The sequence below is a fragment of the Parasteatoda tepidariorum genome, chromosome 7 (genome assembly GCF_982258835.1).
Source record: "Parasteatoda tepidariorum strain Cologne lab strain chromosome 7, Ptep-v5.0, whole genome shotgun sequence".
NCBI classification, from domain to species: domain Eukaryota; kingdom Metazoa; phylum Arthropoda; class Arachnida; order Araneae; family Theridiidae; genus Parasteatoda; species Parasteatoda tepidariorum.
Window position 1 is genome coordinate 11,862,832 of NC_141761.1, and position 21,253 is coordinate 11,884,084.

Below are 21,253 nucleotides of genomic sequence, written 5' to 3' on the forward strand. Positions count from 1 at the left end.
TATATATATATAAATTATTAACAAAAATTGTAAAATTTAATGCATTTTGCATTACAAATTTCGTCAAATTCAATCTTTCTTTTTAACTCAAATTAAAGGTCACGTGATTTATTTTTCCGGAATATAAACGGTTACAAATAGTTGAAGTTAGAGATTTTTTTTACACGCCGGGCATTTTTCTATATGTATATTTGAGATTTCACAAGTCTACGAACTGAAATTTGATTATTTTAACACAATTCAACAAACTATTAGATATACTTACATAGTAACTTATAGCGCCACATTGTGGGCCCCCTATTAAACCTATAATTATTTCCTTTTGTAGGGTACGCTAGTACCCGGTAATATAATACGTGGTCCAATTTAAATATTAAGGGGAGATATAGGGCCGTGTTGTAATACAAAATATTGGCTTGGAATTTCATCATTTTAACGCTATTTAACACACTCTTATATATATATATATATATATATATATATATATATATATATATATATATATATATATATCTAATGATTTTTTAGTAAATTAGTATTGAGAAAAGCATGATTGAAGAGTCCAGTTGTGCATAATCTTCTTTTATTAAGTTGCGATGGTGAAATAGCAGTTTAACCCCTCTCCGAAGCGGGAGAGGGGGAACAGATATGCCGTCTAAGCTGACGGATTTTAGTTTAGCAAAACAAACAACAAAAAGCCACGCAAAATCTTGCGGTCTGCATTTTATAGGATGATTAAAAAGAGTAAAAAGTCCAGCCATATGGTTTTTTCTGTATTCTTACGCCTCATCAAATTTATTTATTACTCAAAGCAAATCGTTTAATCTTTCCTTATATGGAAGTGAAAGATCTTAAAATAACTTCTCTTTTGAAGTATTAATCTAATTATTATTCATTGGCATGTTTTTAGCCTTGAAGTCCCAAAATAGAATTTCTACCCTTATCCTTTACTAAAGATATTTAATGAAAAGGAATGAAGTTTTAATGCTTTTATTAATACAAAAGTATATAATTTTTGTATTACAGAACAGATATGCCGTCTAAGCTGACGGATTTTAGTTTAGCAAAACAAACAAAAAAAGCCACGCAAAATCTTGCGGTCTGCATTTTATAGGATGATTAAAAAGAGTAAAAAGTCCAGCCATATGTTTTTTTCTGTATTCTTACGCCTCATCAAATTTATTTATTACTCAAAGCAAATCGTTTAATCTTTCCTTATATGGAAGTGAAAGATCTTAAAATAACTTCTCTTTTGAAGTATTAATCTAATTATTATTCATTGGCATGTTTTTAGCCTTGAAGTCCCAAAATAGAATTTCTACCCTTATCCTTTACTAAAGATATTTAATGAAAAGGAATGAAGTTTTAATGCTTTTATTAATACAAAAGTATATAATTTTTGTATTACACATATATATATATATATATATATATATATATATATATATATATATATACTTACGTAGTAACCTATAGGGCAACATTGTGTACCCCTAATAAGCCTATAATTATTTCCCCTGGTAGGGTACACTATTACCCGTAATTTTGAACTCCTGTATCACGTATTTGGAGAAATTTACCTTCGTAGAGGTTTTTTTGATGCAACTAACCCTCATTGGTGCATCATGAAGAAGAAAAGTTCCCACGGATATGGGGGCCAATGATCCGTATACCGCTGAGGACATTTTACGTCAAGCACTGTAATTGGTGCGAGCTAAGTGCGAAATTTGTATCGACTAGTCACAGTTGGGATTCGAACCAGGTTCACAATATTGGAAGGCAAACGCCTTATCCCCTGAAAATGTGCACGTGCATTATCAAAAAACGCGTTTATGTTTTGGATATTTCACGAATTTATGCTTTAAGAGCCGCGATGGCTCAGGGGATAGAGCGTTCGCTTTCCAATGAGGTGAACCTGGTTCGAATTCCAGTCGATACGAATCCCGCATCCGGCTTGCACCGACCACAATGCTGACGTGGAATATCCTCAGTGGTAGACGGATCATGGGTTAGAGTCCCTTTGCCATCTGGCTAACAGTGGGAGGTTCCTGCGGTCTTCTTCTCCATGTAACGCGAATGCGGGGTAGCTTCATCCCGAAGACAAATTTCTCCCAATACTCGATCCAGGAGTTTCCTTGTCTCCTGGATCGGGCTAAAAATTACAAGGCTACAGAGTTGAGCATTAGTAGTCGTAAATCCATAAAGTTGGGTTGGCTGTTCAACGACGGTTATAAAATAAAATTTAAGCTTAAACAAAAAAAAAAAGAAAAAACTCCGGATCCGAACCATCGCGAAATAAAACCATTGAGATCTCCAAAGTCTTTAATCGACGTCACAAACAGTAGTTCTTAACCGACAATTTTAAATATTTGTTATTGAACTTCGTTTTTCCGTCGGTTATGCTATATCATTGTATAAATAATATTGTATTTATACATGTACAGTACCGAAATGTAAAAGTTTTTGTAAGAATGGGCCTAATGTTTTAGATTACAAATTACCCGTTAATAAGGAGTTAAGACAAAAATGGAATCATTCAATTCTGTCGTATGCCTGTTAAGGCAGAGGCGTGCGATTGTTCTTGTTTTCCAAACGCGCCATCTATGACCAGGAATTCTACTTCTGCCACACCATACGTCACACCCGTTTATAGGGCGAACCCATTCATACATCCCCAGATCGTCATTTTGACCTGAATCAGAGGACGATCCATCGCCAGGTCTGTACCCTCAGAGGTATAATTTGTTATGAGAACATGGTGAACATTCTGACCCGGCAGATTTAACGTGCATCAGTCACCATTTACTACACGGGGAGTCTTCGGCCGGCGAAGTTCGAACACACGAACTCTCGGACATGGTCCCGGCGCCCTACCGACCAGGCTATCCCGGCCTTAAACCAGGTTTTTCATGAAGATTGGTATCAGATGAAACCGTCACAGATAATATCCCCATTTTAAACATTTCAAAAAAGCAAAAGTGTGATCTTAATTACCAACTCAGTATATTTTAGGTAATAAAAAAAAATACTGATTAGAAGTGTGGAAACTTTCACACATTCTTCTATTCAATGCTTACATTTAAAAAGTCGGAATGGCTTAATTCTAAAAAAAAAAAAAATCTGCATGAAGTCTTTTCATCTTGAGATTTCAGTCCCGCTAAAATGTATTAAGTCCTAGCAATATGAATTAAACACATTTCTTAAGAGTTTCAGCTCTTTACATATTTCTAAATAAAAATCGCATTTTTTTTAGTCATTTAAAGCTCTGGCCCCTGGAGTATTCAGTCATAAGATCTTCATATAAATTGATAAAATTTTCCGTCACAGTTTTCGAATTTATTTTTTTATAGTTTTAATTAAGGAAATAAGAATTTCAATTAAGGAATTAGTACTTTCACAAGGATCTGCGTTTGTGGAATAATCAAAAGCTTTGAAAGCTAGAAAATCTTCAGCGCAATGGAAACTATTTGCTGTTTTAATAGAATTGTATTTCAAGCATATAAAGCAGTTCAGAAAACTTCATTGTTAGTGTGTACACTTTTGTCAGTAGAAAATTATCTTTGTCGAGATTGCTTAGCATAATGGAGAATTTGTATAGCTAGAATATTACGTTCGTGTAATAATGGAAGATTAAGATTTAATAATGGTTTTGACAAAGTCTTTCAGCATTTGGAAAACTAGAATTCTGACGAAACTAAGTGAACCATTTGGACAATTTATTTTATTCAGAAAATTTTGTTCTATTGAACTTACTCTCAAAATGTTAAACATTTTTTTTTTTTGATTTTGAAAGTTTTAAAAATGCTCTAAAAAACTTTACTAGTCTAATTTTTAAATACAAAAACTGTTTAGATTTGGCAACCAGGTGTATAAAGAGCTTTCAATGAATAAGAAGAATTACATAAAATAACAAAATTTAGTTTAACATACTAGTACACAATGAGAAAAATTCTTTAACCGACGCAGATCAGACGCCAGTATTTCTTATATATTTTTTCAAGCTCTCTAATTACAAGTGAAAATATATTTTGAATTCTAAAAACAATTCAATAGTTACTGAAAAATCGTCACTTTATACTAAACTATAAAAGCCAAATACGAAATTTTCAGTCATATTTCCAAAATTTGATTTTTTAATTTATCCGTAATATCGGAAAATTAGGAATGATATTTAATAATGGTTTTAAAAAGATCTCTGCCCTCCGCACCAGCATTTGGAAAATTCTGAAGCACTAAGAGAAACATTTGAGCAGTTAAATAAATTCTTTAAATTTGGTTCTATTGAACCTAGTCTCAAAATTTAGCTTAAAATTTTTTTGAAAGTTTTTAAATTAAATTTTAAGTAACTTTATTAGTCTAATCTTTAAATACAAAAACTTTTTAAATACGGAAACTACGTGTAAAAAAGCTTTCAATGAATAAAAAGAATTACATAAAATAACGAACTTAGTTTGTTAGCCTACCAACGCACAATTCCTTAAAGTTTGACGTAGGTGAGCCAGTTTTTCTTTTATATACTTTTGACACATTAATTGCAAGTAAAAATATATTTCGGTATAATAAATCCTAAAATCAGTCTAATATTTACTAAAAATCTAAAATAATCTGAAATCTATACTGAAATACATAATCCAAAAAGTAGTTTTAATTTTTTTTATTTATAGTCGAAAATTTAATAATTGATTTTGTTAATTAAGGAAACTTCAATGATGAATTACTAATTCTTAGATGTAATAAATTTTTAATAAGTGTAAATTTTTAAATTTAGAAGTGAGCCGCGTTGCAAAAATTTTACCTTTACAGCAACAAAAAAAATTGACAATCTCAATTTCATAACCAAGAATGATCAAAATTCTAACTATAATACAGGGTGTTTATAAAGTCCAGTACCCATTCTGATGTTTAATAACTCATAAAATAATAAAGATAGATTAAAATTAATAACATAAATGGTTAGATAGACTCAAAAAGTTCCATGACCCTTGTCAAAAAACTTCCACGCGTGCCCCCTTCGTGGCACGGAAAATATCAAGTCGATAGTCAATTTCACGCCAGGTAGCTGCAAGCATGTCTGCATCCATGTCGGCGAATTGGATCTCCCCGCCCAATCCATCTTCCTGGAAAATGGCCATTCAAAGAACTACGAACGATGATACCCCAATAAGGTGGTGCACTATTTTGTTGCAAAGAGACATGTGTCTGAAGCTTTTCTAGTTGTGGAAATACGAAGTTTTCGTTCGTAGTTCTTTGAATGACCATTTTCCAGGAAGATGGATTGGGCGAGGAGGTCCAATTCCTTGACCACCCAGATCACCTGATATAACGCCACTGGACTTTTTTCTTTGGGGATTTATAAAGGACAATGTTTACAGGAGGATCGTGTCGAACATTGATAACCTAAAAGCCAGAATTACAACCGCAATAGTCTCTGTGCATGCCGACATGCTTGCCGCTACCTGGCGTGAAATTGACTATCGACTTGATATTCTCCGTGCCACGAAGAAAACACACGTGGAAGCTCATTGACAAGGGTCATGAAACTATTTGAGTCTATTTAACCATTTATGTTATTAATTTTAATCCATCTTTATTATTTTATGAGTTACAAAACATCAAAATGGGTCCGGGACTTTATAAACACCCTGTATTTTCAATTGTTTTGACTTTTATGCAATATAATGAAAAAGTAAGACATGTTTAATACAATTTCTGCTTCAAAGAACTAATAACACTTCATTAACTTTATTGGAAATGCGTACACTTTGATCAGTCATATGCTTATCATAATGGAGAATTTATAGAACTAAAATATTACGTTCGTGTCATAAAGGAAAATTAAAAATTGAAATTTAATAAAAGGTCTCTTCCCATCCCTTCAACATTTGGAAAATTAGAATTAGAAACTAAGTGAATCATTTGAACAGTTGATTTCATTTAGTAAATTTTGTTCCATTTAACCCAGGGCTCGAAAAACCGCACGTCCGCCCGTCCTCGGCGGTCAAAAATTTCCCGCGGACAGCAAATTTCTCGAATCCGACGTCCGCGCGGACGGCCATTTTCCCGTTGATGTTCGTGATACATTTTCAATTTTTGTCATCTTACAAGAGTCAAGCACCTCACTTCTAAAATGACCCTCTAATCTAGAAATCCCGTTAATTCCTTCGTCAGACCAAATGCGCATGCTCACGTAATTGGTAAACAAAAGAAAAGTTGATCTGTGCATGTGCATTTGGACAGGTCTTAAACAAGAAGCGTTAAACGCAATTATGAACATCTACCTAAATTTAGATAGAGTCGTTGTACGTAAAAATAAGATCATTACATCAAAAGTTATTCAAAATGGTTCGTTTTTAGTGTGCACTGTACATATAAGGCAAGCTAATCTAGATGATAGTGCAGAATTTATTTTGTTGTTAGGTAGTCTTACAGATGTTGATATGTGTAGCATGTTCATTTGTTATTTCGTGTTTACTGTTGTCTTATTTCAGCCAAAAACTTTTTATCAGTGATCGAACTTACGACAATTTTCAATGGGCTAGATATTCCCTACATTAGGTTAAAATTGAGGCGAACTTTAATAAGTGGTTTTTAAATTTTTAGGTACTTTCTTGAAATTTGAATTCACACTCATTCTGATTGAAATAACTACGCAACATTCTTTGCAGAAATGTGCAACTCATCGAATGCAATACGTTGAACACGCATTACATCGTAATTTCTGATCCGATAACCTCATAAAGTAATAAATTGTCCTCCCGGTCAAATGACCGGTTGTGGTAGAAATAGATATACAACAAGTATTATTCGAAACAAACAAAATATAAAAAAATTATATAGATTATTAACTGTATATAATTGTTAGAAAAAGTCAGGAAGTCAAATGTGCAAAAACGATAAGATCATAAGCGCATTTTCGATGTAAAAGTTCTTAAACGATTATTTGACCAGTTAAGGTATGTTTAGTGTTAATTTGGAAAACGCTTTAAAGCAATTTTAAATGTTTTGTTTTCCAGATAATATTATAGTTAAAACTTGTTTAAACGGAACTTTTTTTTGGCAAGTGGGTTAAAGAAGAACTACAATGGATCATAAATTTGACGCGATGTGATATTTTGGCTATTTTTTCTTTGGTGGGTTTAGTTCACAAACATTTTTGTTTGGCTAGAATATATTCTAGCCTATTGATTTCCTCTACTGGGCTAATGTTAATATCTGAAACTTTTGGTTGCCAACTTCAAAATTAGCCAAAATGTGTTTTGATTGATAATTTGATTTGTTAACTATATTCAACAATTAGCTTTAATTTGAAGGAAAAATTAAACCTGCGATTTATGTATCCAAAATTAGCTAAATTATTTCATATAGTATAAAAAAAAGAAAGATAATATAAATATTTAAGGAAGGGCGCCAGTACGAGATCTGCCATAGGCGCCTCTAATTCCATCTGACTAGTTTCCAATCGTATCGTGGGTTTCGCGCTCAAGCGATTTACGGCAATGGATTGTATGCGTTTTGTGCTTGCACATTTTTGTTCTATTACCCTCACATTGTATATATATATATATATATATATATATATATATATATATATATATATGCACACAATATAAGAAAAATAATCTGTATTCACACAGATTCCCAAGAAATCCATGCGGATTTTTGATCGTTTTTTCAATGTGGTTTATGAAATTTCAACATTTTGAATATGATGTAATGATAATCGAATTTTGAATTTGATTTATCCCTTTCTTTTATGAGACAGTTTCATTGCAAAACCAAAAATTTTTTTGTACTTATTTTGGGCCATTACCAAAAATTGGTTCAAGGTCAGAATGTCCCTTTCAAGTAATCCCTTTTTTTTACCCTCAATATAGTTATTCCATCAACGACGTTTTCCAATGTCCTTAGTTGTTGTTGGCCATTTCTGCAATATTTAGTTTAATTTCCGATATTTCGATGCGATATTATTACGAAACGCAAATTTTGAATTTGAATGAACACATATTGACGTGTGAAAATCAAGTTTCGATCGTAAACCTACGTTGTCTTAATCTCTTTTTTTTTCGACCCTGTTTTTTGAAACTCCACTATTTTCAACGTATTACGATACTCGAATTCCGAGTAATAAAATAATCCCATTTTAACACACTTAATTTAGCGACTATTCCATTGGGAATACATTTCCTCTTGGTTTTTCACTTTTTTTTGTACGAGATTAAGACACCTGAATTTCGAATTATAGAGCAAGCACATTCTGACGCATTTTATTTGCGGCATTCACTAATGAATCGACGTCGTTTACTGATCTTGGTTTAGTTCTGCTTCGGTTTTTTTTAATATAAGATTCTGATATATGATATTTTGACACGCGATTAAAAAACTTAATAATCAATTTTTGATATTGCTCACGAAACTTTTAATAGAAATTAACATCCGTTTCCGTGCATTTTTTATGAATTTATCCATTGCTACAGCCATTTCATATGATTTTTATTTTTTTAAAATCTGATATTTTATACAAATTTGTTTAATAGATATTATGTCGCAACTTACTAGTTTGGCAATAATACTTTCTTTAAATTAATATTTCTTTTAAAGTTGTCCTTTTTTCTGTTAATTGTAATTTATAGTTATTTTTTGTTAAAATAGTAGACATAGTTACCTCGCATCGACCTTAATTGCAAATAGTCGCATTTTAGTTGCCATTACAGGATTTTTCTCTTCTCTCTTACAAAAATAAATCTAAAATTGCAAGGAAAACAATCAGAAATCAAATATATATAATAATATATATCAACTATAAAGCAATTTTAAGTGTTATAATAAGTATTACAATATACAATATATAATAAGTATTTCAAAGCTCACAAGTTCGAAAATTCGCAAGAACAGTTAGAAAGAGGGTAACTCAAAAGAGATGAATTAAATTCTCAATACATTTTTGATTTTTGTCTGATAGGTTAACAAAAAATTTGGTTAGTTAACAATTTTCTAAAAAATTTTAACACTTAAAGGGAAAATTCTAATTCGTAGTTTCTTGGTTAAAAATAAAATTAAATTAAATACTATTTCCGTATTTTTTTAGCGGATGGAATAACTATTAAAAAAAAGCTATTGTTTAGAGTAAAAATTTAATCATGTTTTCTAGGTCAAAATAAGCTAAAACTCCTTTTGGTCATATTTTTGGGGTGGAAAGATTAACGATTTTTTTTATTTTGTTTTGGGGAAAAAAATTCAGAGATTTAAAAAAATTTTTCTAACATTTTCGTTGTAACCTAGTCTTGGTGGATGCTCGAACGCAAAAACGCAAGATAGTGAAAGCAAGAAAGTGATTACGTGAAAAATGATTAAGTAAAAAATTATTACGTAAAAGTGATTACGTAAAGGGTGTTAACGTAAAAAGTGATTAAGCAAAATGTTTACTCAAAAAATGCTTACTCAAAAAATGCTTACTTAAAAAATTTTTACATAAAAAAATTATTACTTGAAAAAATAATTATCCGAGTGGAATTCGAAACATTGGGTTCGAATCTAGACATAATCTTTGGGTCCGTGCTTCCTTATTTTGTACCATCTGATTTTTTTGAGTTTAAAAGAAATATTACTTTGTATTGAGCGCACCAGCCTGCATATATGTATGTACGAATGAATAAATCATGGCAATACTTCATGCGTCTTCACGTTTAACCTGATAAATAATTTGAAGTATTAAGTTAGTGGGTTGGATTCCATCTCTAGTTCTTTGTCCTTTAATGACCTGCGTTCTTTTGAAATGTGCACACAAGCCTTGATTGATTTATTTATTTATAGTTGCAGATGTGCAGACATGTAAGCTCATCAGAAAGTACGACTGTATCCTGTAATCCTTTGCTTTCATTTATCAAATGTTTACAAAAAACTGTTGTGGCCACTATATTTTTCAGCAGGTTAGTCGTGGGCTTATACTGTCTGAATATTGATCAATATTTAAAAGCAATATTAAATTTTTCAGTTTTAAAATTGTAATTAGCAACATTAATTTTCATTCTTAATTTTAGAATTGCTTTTCTTTATATTGTTTTTTTTTGCAGTACGCATCATAAATAATAGATGCCAAATTTAACTAAAACACATTATGTATAAATTATAAATAAATGTAAATGGTGGTAATTAAATGTGTTCATTAATCAAGCTATTAATTTCGGTTCAATCCACGTCTAAATTTCGACTACGAGAAATCTTCTAAGATACGTTTCTTGATGGTTGTTTCGTTGATGTCTGCTAAAGCCCACCGCTTGTATTAGCCATATTACGTCTATCATAGTTATCTATAAGACGTCTATACTTAAGTCATTGTGGCTTACATATAAATAAGTTATTAGAAAACGTCTAGTAGACGTTGATGTTTGGTCCACGATGTCTTATGGATAATGTGGAAGAATTTTGGATATCTGCTGGATGGATTGTGCAGCATGGGAATAAACTGATATTTTTAAGCAAAATTCAAAATTCTTTTGGACAAAAGTTAGCTATCATTTATTTAGGATTTAACTTTTCCTAGGGTTTAGAAAACGTTTTGTCCGCAAAAGTGGGATAACGAAAAGATTTGGTGGGCTAACGATTTCCCTGCATGGGTTTACATATGAAGGCGAATTTCAATTTCTGTAAAAAATTCTTTAAATCTTGTTTTGATAATATTCTTTTTTTGACTGTTCGGCTAATTCCTTAGACTACAGTTTTCGTTTTAACAATTGTAATTGTATTTAAATATAGCGAATATCTATAAAAAAAATTAGGAAAAAGTAGCAGTAATGATAATTTTCTTTTCCAAAGGTTGTCTATCGCAGGATAAACTTTTCTACAATAAACTTACTTTTGGAGACAAACTTAAAGTTTGTGGTATTTAAGTCAAAAATTCAGTAGAACTTATTTTGGCCACAATTTTAGTTTTGGCTGTGAGCTAACGAAAATATTTTGTAGGAGAAAGCGAGCTAACGATTAGTATGGGTTACGTTTGTTTGCAGATTTTAAAATTGTGTGTGGAACAATTTTTGCCACATTTTTTTTGGTACCTACAATGGGTAGGATTATTCACTTAGACAATAAGAGCCAGAGGGCTTCTGCTCCCAAAGGAGTGCCTCAGGTTCAAATTGCAGAGGAGGCTTGCTTTAAAGAATTCTACTCCTGGTTTTCACAGACGACAATGGTGACGAAAAATATCTTCGATGGCAGATGGTTCGAACACCCTTGCTGTCGGACTTAGTGGGAAAAGCTTTCGTGATTTCTTTCTCCATGTTTCGCGTTTTTCCTTTAGTTGCTTTTCGCTTCGGATTAGTTTCATCAAAAAATTCTTCTGAAAAGCTAGTTTTATGCATTAAGACGTTCTGAAAGAATTAAAAATAAAATATCCGCAAACGCGAACTTAGCCTTGATAGGATCATCTATTCCTCAAAATTATGACCAGGCGATAAATAGTAATAAATATTCCGAGTGGAAAACTGCAATGGAAAATGAACTTCTTTCGATGGAGAAACATAAGGTTTTCGAACTAATTGAGAGGCCAATCTTTAATAAGAAAGAAAAAATAATAAAAAGTAAATGGGTGTATACAATTAAAAATGGCAATAATAACAAAATTTATAAAGCATGACTGGTTGCAGCTGGTTTTAATCAAATAAAAAAATTTTATTATTCTGAATCATATTCACCTGTGTTAAATATTGAATCATTTAGGTTATTAATTGCTTTATCAGCAAAATTGGATTTATTTGTTAAATTTTTTGATATAAAAACTGCATATTTATATGGTGATATTGATGAGACTATATATATGGAAATACCTCCAGATTTTGAAGATAAATATGGTAAAAATAAAGTGTGTAAATTAAATAAAAGTATTTATGGTTTATCTCAATCTGGTAGAAATTGACATATAAAGTTAAGAAATGAACTTAAAAAGATTGGTCTCACTCAACTTGCATCCGACAATTGCGTATTTACTAAAATTAATGACAATGATTTTTTCGCAATTTGTGTAAACGTAGATGATTTGGCAATATTTTATAATAATTCGAAATTATACAAGGAAATTATTTCAAAACTTAAAATCAAACATTTGAATTAAAAGAAACAACTAATGATTCAAAATTTTTAGGCATTGAGATTTCACAAAAAGAAAACGGAATATGTTTATCTCAAAGTCACTACATTGAATCTTTACTGAAAAAATATGGTTTGGAAAATTGTAAGAAAACAATTATTCCCATAACTAAAGGTGAAGATAGATGTTTTAATCCTACTGATGATTTAGTAGATCAGACTGATTATCAGAAAATCGTTGGAAAGCTTTTATATTTAGCAAATAGAACCCGACCAGATATTGCTTTTATAACTAGTTATTTTTCACAATTTAATAAACGTCCTGAATAAAGGCATGTTTTGGCTAAAAAAGTTTTGAAATATTTGAACGGTTCAAAAGATAGAGTCTTGTTTTATAATAAAGAATTCGGTTTTTTAAATTGCAGTGCGGATGGATGCAAGTTGGGGCAATGCAGAAGGAGGAGCTGAATTATTTGCTGCAGCTGACACAGCTCGAGAACTTGCGTGGATAATAAGTAGGTTAAATGAACTGAACTGTAAAAAAAAAAAATTATTGATGCTCCTGTTACTATTTTTTCTGATAGCCAAGCAGCTATTGACTGGTTGAATAATGGTAAATCATCTAACAAAACCAGACATGTAAATCTTAAATTTCATTTTGTGCATTCATTTTATTTTGTGCAATCATCTTCATTTCAAAAATGATTGAAGATGAAATATTGAAAACTGTTTATAAGAATACTAATGGTAATATTTCTGATTTTTTAACTAAAGCTGTAACTTTTGAGAAGTTAATTTTTTCTTTGAAAAAAATAAGTTTAATTTGAAATTTATATTAAGATTAATAATATTTTTGATGTATATTGTTATTTGTGTTAAAAGTAAAATCCTTCTCGCAGGGGGAGATTGTTGTCATTCCCTGAGAAGGATAGCTACGAAGTCTTTTTCTTTTAATACCGCCAGATGGTGTTCTTTTTATATTTGTATGTGTTTGTTTGCTATTTGTTAATAAACCTTTACTTTCTGACTAAATCTCGATCCACGGACTACATAAACTAATGGATATTTAAGGAGCCAAGAATATTGGAATTACCTTTCATTTAGAAAGAACTCCAATCATAGGTATGTGTGGTCAGGGAGACATCCCCTCATATAGTCTTTCTAAACTTCTGTTTCCAACCTGTAAAAATATAAAAAACTATTTTAAAAAAAATAAAAATGTTGATTTTTCTCTTTTTGGCATTAGAAATTAAAGATAATTTTTTAAAATCCATTTATTTATTACTATATATAAGTATCTTCCGTCCAATAAGTCAATCGGAAAAAGTGTAGAATATCTCAATAAATTAAAAAAAAAAACATTTAGGAAAAAGATTTAGTTTATTTTTAGTAATTTAAATTATACTACGCAATGTCATGAAAATAAACCATTTCAATAATCTGAACGAGTAGTTAGTTGTATCAAAGAATATACATAGGGAAAGAGCTTTCATTGACGTGATGTAAACTAGTTCCCCAATGTTAGGTGCCTTCTTGTGTATAAAGGAGAAAACAACATTTAGGGGCACAGCAGCAGAGGTTTATGAAACGAATTTGGACCATCCTCTCATCCTAACCAATACAAGGAATATAGTTCATTCTGCAGGAGTTGACACTCGGCTCCACCATTTTGGAAGCAGAGTTCATTTCAGAGCGGGAGTAAGAAGAGAAGCACCTTCGCGCTTGAAATTGAGACAACCTTTAATGCACACCAAACGCCAACAGTTAATTCTTTTTCAGTCACTTACTTCGCTTTATCATCTGCAATTATAGCTTTCGTTTCTCTAGCTAATTAAATATATTTTAAATTTAAAAACTGCTGTTTTCCGAGAAAAATGTCTCAAAAAAGGACAAACTATTCACTCAAAAGAGAGAAATATCGTTAAAAAAATGGCGCGAAATATCAAATTTAGGAAATATTTAATGTTAAAAAAAATGCACATAAAGTTTGCGAAATAAATATTTTTACCGTAATATCGTCAAATAACAACCTTGAGCAGCGATGTCTCAGGGGATAGAGCGTTCACCTTCCAATGAGGCCAACCGGGTTAAAATCCCAGTCGATACGAATTCCGCATCCGGCTTGCACTGACCACAGTGCTGGCGTGAAATATCTTCAGTGGTAGACGGATCATGGGTTAGATTCCCCTTGCGCCAGGCTAACCGTGGGAGGTTTTCGTGGTTTCTCTCTCCATGTAATGCAAATGCGAGATAGTTCCCCCAAAAAGTCTTCCACGAAGGCAAATTTCCCCCAGTACTTGATCCAGCAGTTCCCTTGTCTTCTGGATTGGGTTCAAGAATACAAGACTACAGAGTTGAACATCAGTAATAGTAAACTCATAGAATTGGGTCGGCTGTTCAAAGGCGATAATAAAATTAAATAGCAACCTTGTTCAGGATTGCTCACAACCTTTTCCTAAAAATAGCAAAAAAGTATCATTGCATACGACGTGATGAAGGCGGATCCAAGTGCCAACTCTCGGTGAATGAGCTATAGTGAAACATTGTGGATCACAAGTTTTTTTTTTAATTTTGATTTGTTCTGTATTTTTACACAATCAATAAACAGTACTGCACAATTAAGATTTTTCTTTGAAAATACATTTATATGAACCACGTTGATTAAATGTGCTTACACATTTTAACATTGAAATTTTTACATAGCGGTTTAACATGGGAAGAAAGAATAAAATATCGGTTGGAGATAAACAGCGTTGCATGTAGAGTTATTGAACAACCTGAATCCATTCCTTTGATCAATCAGCAGTTTTTCTTTTCTTTTGAAAATTCGTCACAGAGGTCTAAATAATGCACCCTCAGTGGTCGGAAGAAGCGAGCTACAAGTAGCGAAACTACTGCAATCACTACTTTTTTTCGTTGTTTCTAGTGCAGTGCGCTACTTCTTAAAAACGTAAGTAGTGTAGCGTGAAGTGCGATACAAAAAAGAAGAAAAAACAGTTTGTAGCGATATCTGGCAAGTATTTTTAAGTTTATTTTACTTTATATTCGTCGTTGAACAGCCAAATCAATTTTTTTGGGTTTACGGCTACTAATGTCCAATAACGTAGCTTTGAACCCGATCCAAAAAGCAAGGGAACTCTTGTATCAAGTATTGGTAGAAATTTCCACCATGGGGGACTTTTTGGTGGAACTAACCGGCATTTGCGTTACATAAAGCAGAAAAACCACAAAAATCTCCCACGGTTAGCCTAACGGCAAGGGGTCTCTAACCCATGATCCGTCTACCATTGAGGATATTTGACATCAGCCTTGTGGTCGGTGCAAGCCGGATACGGAATTCGCATCGTCCTGCCATTGCTGGGATTCCAACCCTGTTCATCTCATTGAAAAGGTGAACGCTCTATCCCCTGAAAATTGTTTCGTTTGATGTTCCAAAGCAAGTTTCTTTTTTTCATTTTTGTGGACAGATGTTATTTCTTCATGTTCTTAATTTATTTCGATCATTATCATTGTAAATCTTGTAAACAAAGGAATAATTGGAAATCGAATTATTAAGATTGAGTCCTAGAACGTGAAGATCCGATCATTAGATATAAAGTTATTCAGGGTGTTCCAGTTTTTTCTCCCTATTTTATGAGCTGTACTTTATCGCTTGGATGATATAAAAAAGCATTAATCATTTAAATATTTCACTATTTCTTATCATTTCCTTAATTAAATATTCACTGTCAAGAAGAACATAGAGTTCAAAGGTTAAAAAAATAATTTCGTTAAAAGTACTTTAGAATAACAAATTATCTCATGTAAAAGATGAATCACCATTTCTTAATAATTTCTCATGCAAGCCAATTTTTTATTCCAAAACATTTTAAACATTTATGTAAATTATGCTAACCAGTAACGTATGTATGTCTGCGAAAAGTATTGAAGTAGTGACTATATTTTTAAAAAAAAGTATTTGTAGTTAACTACAATTGTAATAAAGTAGTTGTAATGAACTGCAAAGAAAATTTAATTTTATCGACCATTGTGCACCCTTTTATTCAGAAGCCGGGCTATATTACTGAATGGAACAATCCTGTTTGCTTCGATAAATTGTCACAGTTATTGTCAATATTGCTTTGGACTAGTTTTTTTTTACTTCCATCTATGGCCTTTTAAAATTTAGGAGGAATTAATTCTTTGCCCGATTTACACTAATAATAAATTGATCTGATTGATAATCATCTAGAATTTCTAGAACTACAGATCTATTAACTTTTTAAAAACTATTCTATTAAATCTATTCTTTTCGGTCATTCTGTCAGTCATTGAAAAGAGATAATTTATTTTTACCTTTTCAATGTAAACTTTAATATTTCCAATTCAAATATTTAGTTTGAAATCTTTTTCTTATGGGAGTTTATTTCATTTGATTTTTTTTATTAAATATTTGAACTGAAACTGTTTTTTTTTTTTTATTATGCGTTTTAATATTTACCTGCAATAGTTATTATTCACATTTTATATTTTGATAAATTTATCGTTCTTTTTAATTAAATGTTACATCTCATTAGATACTAAACATTTAAAATGAATTGATTCATTTGGAGGTAAGAAAATATATTTTATTAATTCAATATTTGTATTTATACTTTGTATGTAATACTTGCATTGGGCAACAAATTGATTTATTTAATAAATTAGAGTTGAATTATACACGCTTGGTTTCATTTCTAGTCCCAAAACTTTGTACTTATTTTTGATTTTAAAAATTAAACGTAAATTTTTATCATTGTCTATCAAAAATGTCAACATTTTTTATTACATTAAATAAATAATCTCAAGAAACTAAAGCATTAAGCTATTATCCGATTGAAAACTTTGTTCGCTTCAAAAAGTACTCAAACAAGAAATAACAGTATACATGTTTCAAACGCTTATAAGCAGGCGCCCATTTCCAAGACGTGAATCAGAAGAAACAAATATGATTTGAAATATTAAACTAAGAGCTCCTATTTAAGAATGAAATAAATAACGGGAAGATACAAAACTAGAAAAAAACCACAGTAGCCAAAAGAGAACAAAAGAGATAACATGATCATTTTTCTACCTCTGTTTATCATAAGCGTTTTACCATCTCATATTAATTCTAATCACCCTAATTGTCAGAATATTTCTGCATTTCATACTTCCGATTTGCACACACTTAACTTTTACAATCTTCTAACTTTACTTAACCTAAGAAATTAACATCCATCGCTAGTTTGATGTTAACAATGGATTTAATCATTGTTAACATCAAACAAGAGGTAACAATGATTGAATTGATATTAGCAAATTGATTGATATTAGCAAAGAGATATCAACGATACTTCTATCGTTGATATCTCTTTGTTAAATAAACTAGACCCAAACGCTCTTCTTCATCAAAATCCTTACAGATATTCTTCCTTAAGAATTTTACAGTTTTTTTCCCGTTCGTTAGAAAATTGCTAATATCGTCTTCTGTTTTGGTTTTAAAGTAATTTTTAGGTCTGTTAAAAAAAACCAAATTTAAATCTCTTAAAGATTCTATTAGCTTTAATGATCACTGGGGCATATGCTACATTCATTGTCAGCGTGACATTGGCTACATCGGAACTGGACGCCCTTTAAAATTTAGACTTAAGGAATACGATAGTCCGTTTTCAAAAAAAATCATCAATTGCTGCTAACTGTGGAAATTATGGGCATAAATCCAATTTCGATGTCAAAATTATTTCCAGAACTGTCACATCAGCTTATCTTGATGCCTTGAAATCTTGTCTTATTCAAGTGAATGCTTGAGCTTCGATGGCTCAAAGGATAGAGTGTTCGTCTTCCAATGGACGTGAGCCGGGTTCAAATTCCAGGGATGACTGGTCGATACGAATTCCTCATCCGGCTTCCACCGATCACAGTGCTGACGTGAAATACCCTCAGTGGTAGAAGGATCATGGGTTAGAGTCCCCTTGCCGTCAGGCAAACCATGGGAGGTTTTCCTCTAAGTGTAACGCAAATGCGGGCTAGTTTCATCAAAAAGTCCTCCACGAAGGCGAATTTCTCCCATTACTCAATTCAGGAGTTCCCTTGTCTTTTGGATCGGGTTCAAAATTACAAAGTTACGGTGTTGAATATTAGTAGTCGTAAACCCCACAATTAGATCGGCTGTTCAACGACGGTTATAAAACAAAATTAAAATAAATGCTCATTCCTTGTTCAAAATATTAGATCCTCACCACCTCTCCGTACAGTGGAAATGCATTTTACCTTGATTTGCCCTTCTCGACCACTGTGGTTTTTCCTGTTCTGTGAATTTTTTTTATCGCTCTCGGCTAGAGTGGGTTTTTTCTAGCTCTGTTTTTCAACTTTATTTTTTCCATTTTTCGTGGACAACTTTTGTTTTATTTTAAATCACTTTTGTTTCTTTTCATTCACGTTTGGCATGTCTTGAAAACGGCTCCTGTTTTGAGCGCTTGAAGCATGTCGACTGTTATAGCCTGTTTATATGTTTCTTAAAGCGAGCGAAATTTTTAATTTTGTAAAATCTTTGTTATAATTCAAAAATGGAACGTTTACATTACTTTTAACTAAATAATAATGCATAAAAATATTTGATAAATAAATGCCCGAAAATATATCCTCACTCAATTTATTCTGTAATAAATGAGCATCTCTAAATTATGTAGGGATGAACAACCTTTTTGAGTGAAGGGCCACATAGACAGCAGATTAACCAACGAAGGGCAGCAAGCCAAAGTACTTAGACAAACATGTTTAGCAATTGTAAGTAGTGATTGCTATATAAACGTCATTGTTCAAGGCACTAAATTCTCATCAGATAACCTTGTAATGGGTTGGCATAAAATTAAATATTTTTAAACGTTTAAAATAAAAAACTAATTACTAAGAAGATAAAATACAATCAGAATAAATTTATCACGAAAATTTTTTTAGACAAATTGAAATAATTAAAAGCAATGGGAAAATTAATGTTTTTTTTAATCACTTCACATAATCCAAAAGTCCATTTGTTCATAGAATTAAATTTAAGAAAATAAATATTCGAGTTATTAAAATAAATGCAAGTTAAATACTTTGATTCAAAGAAAGTTTTGATAGGGTTAAAAATGATTAGAATTATAATAAAACCCCTTTTTAGCTCAAAATAAGATCCAACATTTATTAAGGAATATATTTGAATTTTAAAATATTTATTTTAAATAAATTATTAGCGGCGAGGGTTGAGAAAGGAAAGAAAACTACAGAAAACATTATTTTTGAAGGAACTATTTTCCTTAATAGTCAAAAACTAATAGGATACTTGTTTACAACTCCTTAGGACCAATACTTTAACATAACACTATTTACAATTAATACTCAAGTATTAACAATACAGTAAATTTACATTACTTCATGATACTTATGTTGATAAAATTTTCTTACAGTCAAAATTTAATGATATAGAAATCATTTCCCAGCATATAATCATAAATGATATAAAATGGCTCACGTAGGTAGAAAATGGTTTAAAAAATTTCTTAATGGTTATCCTGCAAATTGAAAAATTTTCATATAGTGTGATGGTTTTATCTACTTGATCATGTGATAGCTTTTTCGGATCATTAAATGAAAATTTAATGATTTTGTTTAAAGACTATTCTTTAATTCTGAACAAGCCAAATTCATTTTGGAAAACAGTCTTTTGACAAAAGCTGTTGCCGTGAGCAGTATTAAACTTAAGGCAAATAACTTAATCAGTTTGAGAATCGAGAACAGTAACAACGTATGATTTTGTAAACGCCAAAATACGGATCGCGATTTGTGATTTCAAATCTCATGAATACGAATCGCAAGTGATGATTTTTAGATGTCGTTAATGTAAATACGAAATGCGATTTTTAGATCGCGTGAATACGAAACACAATGTGTGACTTTTATATTAATTACCATTCATGTGGCTTTTAGAATTAAGGGCCAAAAAAATAAATGAACGTTCGAAAAAATTCTTATTTTTGTGTTGAAATCGTCACAGAGCACGCAAGTTATTATTTTAATGAACGATTCAAAACTCGTGCGCCGTGAAACAATAGCAATAAAATATCAGGATTGTTTTAAACTGTGGGGAAAAGTGTAGAAAGAACTTCCCTGAAGGCTAATAAAATCCCTTTTATAATCACAATGAAATCGGCATAAATATAGCACGTCAAAAAGTGATGTATTTAAATGCGAGATTCAAAATTAAAGTGTCTCAATAACGTAAAAATAATATTGGGACTTTCAAAACCTTGTAGAAATGTGTAGCAAAAATTGCCAAAGTAACGATTCGTAAATAATTTGATTTGCTATAAAATCGTCACAAATAAACTATGTTAAAAATGGTTATCTAAAAGAGCGATTCGTTATTCGCTGTTCATAATAATATCTCGTGCAAAAAATATCCAAAGTTTAAAAATCACGTGAAATGCGTCGCGATAACTTCAGAAAAAGGATCAAAAGTCATTCAGATTTGAGATGAAGTTTGCGCAAATAAAGCATTTCTTTATAAAGCATTTAATAATAAAGCATAATCGATAATAAAGCATAATTAGCTTTAATAAAGCATTTTCATTACTTTCAAGACTTCAGTACATAGTTCGATTTCATAAAAAAAATTGCGGTTTCCGTAACTACGTGAAAATGGGTAGCAATATTTACAGAAAAGTCATAGGATTTACGGCGAAATCGGCACACACGAAGAGCGTCAAAAATATTGGAATTTTTGAAACTATGCGTAAATCCGTAGCATTAACCATAAAAAAAAACGATCAAAAAGCTACACTGGTTGAGGTTGGGTACACCAAAAATTTTATTGCAGAATAAAAATAAAATTTTTTTAAAAAAAATCTATGTATACATAATTTTTTCATTTTGTTCAGGCTGCTGCCACGAGTCGCACATAGAAAGTTGGCGGGCCGCATGTTTTGCCCCCTACTTCAGACAATTGAAATTAAATTTCTTTAAACGAGTTTATTATACATTTGCTCAATATATCCTTCAATGATGTTTTTTCGAAAGATGCTTAGCATACATTTGCCCGGTATTCCCTACAAAGCTCGTAAAGTAACTACATAGACCCATTTGGGCAATAATTTCAAAATTAAAAAAACGGAAATATTTATAATTTAAAAGTTCA

The 21,253-nt window shown here is 31.4% G+C and overlaps 1 long non-coding RNA gene across 2 annotated transcripts in view; it reads right to left on the minus strand.

Moving 5' to 3' along the window:
* LOC147806840 (uncharacterized) overlaps nucleotides 1-21,253 on the minus strand; it is a 157,596-nt gene that overhangs the window by 43,858 nt on the left and 92,485 nt on the right. For both annotated transcript variants that reach the window (XR_015435295.1, XR_015435296.1), the window contains exons 10-11: nucleotides 13,172-13,258; nucleotides 8,663-8,742 (exon numbers count right to left, since the gene is read on the minus strand). This is a non-coding gene — a long non-coding RNA (uncharacterized LOC147806840). The remainder of the gene's footprint in view (nucleotides 1-8,662; nucleotides 8,743-13,171; nucleotides 13,259-21,253) is intronic.